The sequence below is a fragment of the Dromiciops gliroides genome, chromosome 6, assembly GCF_019393635.1.
Source record: "Dromiciops gliroides isolate mDroGli1 chromosome 6, mDroGli1.pri, whole genome shotgun sequence".
Lineage (NCBI taxonomy): Eukaryota > Metazoa > Chordata > Mammalia > Microbiotheria > Microbiotheriidae > Dromiciops > Dromiciops gliroides.
In genome coordinates this window covers 121,836,371-121,842,716 of record NC_057866.1, presented here as the reverse complement: position 1 = coordinate 121,842,716, position 6,346 = coordinate 121,836,371, and positions in this window count along the sequence as shown.

The following is a 6,346-nucleotide window of genomic DNA, read 5'->3' as shown; positions in this document are numbered from 1 at the left end:
AGAGAATCCAGAATCAAGGCTATCACAGATACATCTGAATATATTAACCAGCCCAAATTACTGAGAAGATACCTGATCTGTGAAAAAAAAAATGCTAAACTGATATGTAACCCTTAAACAAACTGGGGGAAAAAAAACCTTTTAGTCAATAGAATGACCATGAATTAAGAAGGTATGGATGGCAGGTATGGATGAATTGCCATCTGTATCATTGGAGAGAATCCTGAATGAAGGCTATCACAGATCCATCAAAATATATTAACCAGGGGCAGCTAGGTGGCACATTAGATAAAGCACCAGACCTGAGTTCAAATCTGATCTCAGACACTTGACATTTGCTAGCTGTGTGACCCTGGGTAATTCACTTAACCCTCATTGTCTTACAAAAAAAGTAAGAAAGAAAGAAAAAGACAAAATATATTAACTAGCCCAAAGTACTAAGCAGATACCTGATCTATGAAAAAATGCTAAACTGATATATAAAGATGAAACCTTAAATAAACTGAAAAAAAAAACCCTTTAGTCACGATAATGACCATGAATTAAGAAGCAGGGTCATCAGGATTTATATATTAAAAATCAATCAGGAGCAGCTAGGTGGCGCAGTGGATAGAGCACTGGCCCTGGATTCAGGAGGACCTGAGTTCAAATCCGGCCTCAGACACTTAACACTTACTAGCTGTGTGACCCTGGGCAAGTCACTTAACCCCAATTGCCGCACTAAAAAAAAATCAATCATTAATTTATTTTTAATTACAATTTTAGACAGAGGCAAATTTCAGTGAAACAAAGGTGAGAGTTATGTACTGGAGGAGATTATGAGTTAGCTAAATGTACTAATCTGAATATAGAGAGAATTTGGGGTGTATGTGATTCATTATAACAGAACTGGTAGTATGATCACAAGTCAATTCAATTTGCCAACCATGAGATGAATAATATCTAGTTTGGAAGTGATCATTGAAAGTATTAAGTAAAATGAATTTATTTTGTGACCCTTTTTTTAAAAAAAGGATTGGAGAGACCTAGACGTGTTTGTAGAAAAATGAGAAAGATTCAGTGGAGAGGAGGTAAATGATGTATTATATAGCAGGGATAACAATGGGAGAGAGGCCCTGGAAGAAGTGGGAGGAAATAGCATCAAGGGTGAGGTAAAGAGATAAAGGTTAGGCATACGGGTAGGCCCTAATTAGTTCACATAACAAATCCACTGAAGTGGTCATGTATGTATTCAAATTCCCACTATTCAAAGTTATAATTATGTAAAATATGGTAATTGGTTCCACCTAGTGGAAATATGCAATGTGAATTTGGATAATGTAACCATTTTAGGGAACTCATTATTTACACTAATCTGGACCTAGCTGCTGTATTTCTCTTTATGTAAACAGAAAGAAAATGAACAGAATTAATGATGATACTGATTATGTGACTAGAGGGAGCTAAAAAGTATTAAAATCAAATGTCTTCAATCTCATTGAAATGGGAGGCTAGTTCATTTTGTGTGTGTGTGTGTGTGTGTGTGTGTGTGTGTGTGTGTGTGTGTGTGAAGCTCTTCAGAACAGTTGCTAGGAAAGAATATGACAGATGTTAAGTGATAAAGAGAAAAGTAGATGAATTGGATTGGCAAGTGAATTCAAGGTCCTACCTGGAAGGAATAGCCAGGCTTTTGCCCACTATATTCTACACCAGACAATATCTCTACATTCAAAAGTTACCTTCTGATTATTTTGTAAATAATAATTACCTTGTAATAATAATTTCCTTCTGTTTAGTTTGTTTCACTCAACAGAATGTAAATTCCTTGATGATGTGAGTTGGTTTCACTTTTCTCTTGAAATCTGCAGTTCCTATCACGGTACCTGGCACATATTAGGCAATTAATAAATGCTTGTTGATTGATTGAGGCTGTGTATTATAAATTTATTTGGGGTGAAATCAGCTTCATGATCTTGTAGTAGTAATGAGGATTCACTTGTTGGGGGTTACTCTGGGTCAATCATTGTCACATCAGGAATGGTGGAAGGTTATAGGTGGCAAGAGACTCGGGTGGTGACTAGTAAAACATAATGACTATGCTGGGTTTGTAGATAATTGAAGTAAAGTGGGGGAGATGCAATTGGAGGATATATGGAGAAGTCAAGAAACTGGAGGTCATGATGATGATGAAGTGTGAAGGAATAAAAAAGAGGTGGGAAGATTGTAAATTACTTACAGAGATAATTTAAAAGTTCTCTATTTTGGAGGTGGTAGAAATTCTGTAAAATAAGTCTATAGTATGACTTGCTGAGATGGGGCTGACATTAGTTAGAGAAGAAGGTAATTGTAATTGAGAAGAATGAGGAAGCATGTGGTCACTTTGCTAGAAGAAGAAGAATTTTTGAAGTTCTCTTGAGATGATGGCAAGGGAAATACTGTGATCCTGACACTAAAGAACCTAGTAAAGTTTGGAGCATGACAAAGTCATTTGAAGACAGCTATGAGGATAGGGAGAAGGTGGTATCAATGGATTACAAGCACCTTAAAAGAGGAAAATTCTCTGACGGATAGTGGTAGAGGAATGTTCTAGAAGTAACAATGAGGAGTAAGGAGCATGCTTGCTCCCCACCTTTTCCCTCATTTGCCTGTGACTGAGGGAGAGTGAGAGAAGGTGTATCTTGCAGTGATGACTATTACAAGGACTGTGGTTTTCTCTGATGAGAGTCAGGTTTCTGTGAGGAGGAAATGTTGGCTAGGAAGTTCAAAGATATGAGGGAGTTTGTTGAGAGAGCAGGGTCCTTGAACCCAAGAAGTCTGGAATTTTAGGGGTAGCCCTCAAACCTAAAAAAGTCATTGTTAGAACAAATAAAAGAAAGTTTTGCTTCACACAGAGTAGTAAATTGATGAAATACATTATCTCATAAAGGCTTAGGATACAGGCTAAAAATTAAAAACAAATTCAAAGAAAGTTGGGATAAATTAATGGATTATGAAGGGAAATTAAAGATATTTCAAGGTAATATAACCCTAATCTTTTGAGACTGACATTATGAAGGGTAGCTAAGTCTCACCACAAAAATGTCCTCTCATGCTTCAGTCAGAAACAGAATATTGGGCCGACTTAGGGTGACATAAATGTCTCTTTGAAAAACATTAATATATCTCTTTATTACTCACTTATCTTTATGGATGCCATTTTAATGTCCAAATCATTTCATTCTTTTTCAAATACTTATGGTTTTAAATTTATAGTCAATCATTTAAGCCCCCTTTAACACCATTTAACTGCTGTTTTGCTCAGATCAAGGGACTTAGATATAGTGCAATGATGAAAAGCACTGAATTTGTCCTCAGAGGACCTGAGTTTGAATTCCTGGTCTTCCACTTATTAATTGTGTGGTCATAGGCAAGTCACTCATTTGTAAAAGTAAAAGATTGGTCTATATCAAGGGTTCTTAACTTTTTTTATGTCAGAGCCCTTTCTCAGAAAAAAAAAAGCTTTTCAATGCAGAAAAGAAAATAAATATGATTGCAAAGGAAAATAATTCCTCAAAACAGTTATAAATTTTTTAAAAATCACAGGTAGTATGTTAAGAATCCCTAGTAGATAACATTTAAGGTTTCTCATGGTCTAGATCTTTGATTCTGTGTAACCCCACTCCCCTCTTAAAGGGACTGGGTAACATCAAGTCGTTGTGGGGAAATAACTTTGTAAACTTTAAAGTTCTATAGAAATGTAAGTTACTATTATTATTATAATTAGAAAAATCAAATTTACTAGAACTTTGGTCAGATTTCAGATGGAAAAAATCCATCAACCAATTAAAAAGCAGCTAGATGATGCAGTGACTAGATCCCTAGGCCTGGAGTCAAAAAGACTTGAGTTCAATTCTAGGCTAAGACACTTGCTGGCTGTCCAGCAAATAATGTGACCAAGGCACTAACCTCTGCCTGCCTCAGTTGCCTCTACCTCTCAAGGTTGTTCTGGGGATCAAACTAAATAGTACATGTAGGACACTTTATAAATCTTGAAGCTCTACGTAGATGATATTTATTGAACAGCTATGTGTCTGACACTATGCTGTACAATGATATTTCTTTTCAAGGTCATGAAAAATGTAGACAGGAAGACACATTTAACTCTCTTGAAACTTTTAGAATATAGCTAAGTGCTAAATGGTGTGATTTTACATTTGTATAGCATTTTACTGTTTAAAAAATCTTTCCAGGGGCAGCTAGGTGGCACAGTGGATAAAGCACTGGCCCTGGATGCAGGAGGACCTGAGTTCAAATCCAACCTCAGACACTTGACACTTACTAGTTGTGTGACCCTGGGCAAGTCACTTAACCCCAATTGCCTCACCCACCCCCCCAAATACTAGTTAGGGGACTTTTTTTGGAAACTGAATTTTAGTCAAATAAAAGCTCATAACACTTAAAAAGTGAATCATTAAACTACATATTTTTTCCCTCTAAAAATGGTATTAAAAACCTTCCTTATTATATGCCTTTGTCTTGGGAAAGAATTCCATAGGGACATTTTTGAGATTTTTTTGTTTGCTTGTTTTTGAGGGGGAAGGTGTTTATATCTATGATTTAATTTTGTTTTTGTAGTCCCAAGACCCAACACCATGCCTGGCACATAGTAAGCCCTTAATAAATGCTTATTCAGTTGGATTGACGAAGAAACTTCCTTCATCAGTGTAGAAGGGTCATTTTTCTGTATCTTATAGATTTTCCTAGCGCTTCAAGAAGTTGGGCATCTTGCTCTTGATCAGGCACTAATCCATATCAGAGGCAATAATTGAAGCCAGGTCTTCCTTTTTCTAAGGGTAGCCCTCTATCCACATGCTACCTTATTAAGCACTTAGTATGTGCCAGGAACTCAACAAAGATTGCTGGTATCTCCTATGCCTCTGCCTTCTTGCTGTGTCTGTGAAAATAGGCCTCATCACTAGGTTTCTCAAACTCAATTAATTTCTATAAACATTAATCTGAATTGATCCCATTGTTCAGTCATTCAGTCTTGTCTGACTCTTCATGACCCTGTATTGGGTTTTCTTGGCAAAGATACTGGAGTGGTTTGCCATCTCCTTCTTCAGTGGATTAAAGCAAACAGTTAAGTGACTTGCCCAGGGTCACACAGCAAGTAAATATCTGAAGCTGGATTTGAATACAGGTCTTCCTGAGCCCAGGCCTGGTGTTCTATCCACCGTGCCACCTAGCTGCCTTTCTACAAACATAGCCTCCTTATATTAAAATAAAGACCAAACCACCTCCTTTATATCAAAGCTTCTTAAACTGTGAGACTCAACCCCATATGCGGGTCACATAACTGAATGTAGGGGTTGCAAAAAATTTGACAACAGTAAAAGGTTATGTATAGCTATTTTATATACCTGTATACCCAGAGTTGCATAAAAATTTCTTGGGCAAAAAGGGATTGCAAGTGGGAAAAAGTTTAAGAATCCCTGCTCTATGTGATTCTTCTTGCCATTGAAAATTCCTTAAGAACTCTAACATTCTTCATTTGTAAGTACAAGTAGCCTAAAGAATTAGTCCATAGTGCCCTCCTTATGAATTCTAATACACTGTTCGTGTTTCTGGGGACATTGCCAGATTTTTAATCTTATCTGACCATTTCACCTATGTTATCTTTTATAGGCAGTACATGTGACTCTTCATATTTATATATTGCTATGACAATAGTACAAAGTTCATATCTCATCATAAAAAGGGGAGGAAGCATTCATGAGAACTATTGACAATTCAGTTCATTCTTAGATGAAAAGCAGCTATTGTCTGTATCGGACAAATGATACAATGCACCTTATGATTTATTTCTTGATTCGAGACTCCTTGAAGAAGGATTCTCATAATTTAAAAATACTAGTTAGGGGACAATTTTTTGAAACTGCATTTTAATCAAATGAAAGCTCATACCACTTAAAGTAATAATAATATAGGGTTTGCTAAGTGCTTTACAATTATTTTTTTCTCATTTGATCCTCACAATAACCCTGTGAAGTGGATGCTATTATTATCCCCACTTTTACAGATGGGAAAACTGAGGCAAAGTAAAGTGACTTGTCCAGGTCACACAGCTAGAAAGTGTCTAAGGCCGAATTTGAATTTGGATCTTCCCGATTCCAGACCCAGTACCCTATCCACTGTGCTGAGACTTGTCTGACTTTGGGTAAGTCAGTTCTCATCTCTGGGCTTTGATTTCCTCAATTGTAGAATGAAGAGATTGAAGTAGGTGATTTCTAAGGTCCTGTTTAGGTCTTCACTTGTAGGCCATGATATATGAGATGCATTTATTTAGTACTAATTGTAATTCCATAGTCCTTCCACAATGGTCCAAAAG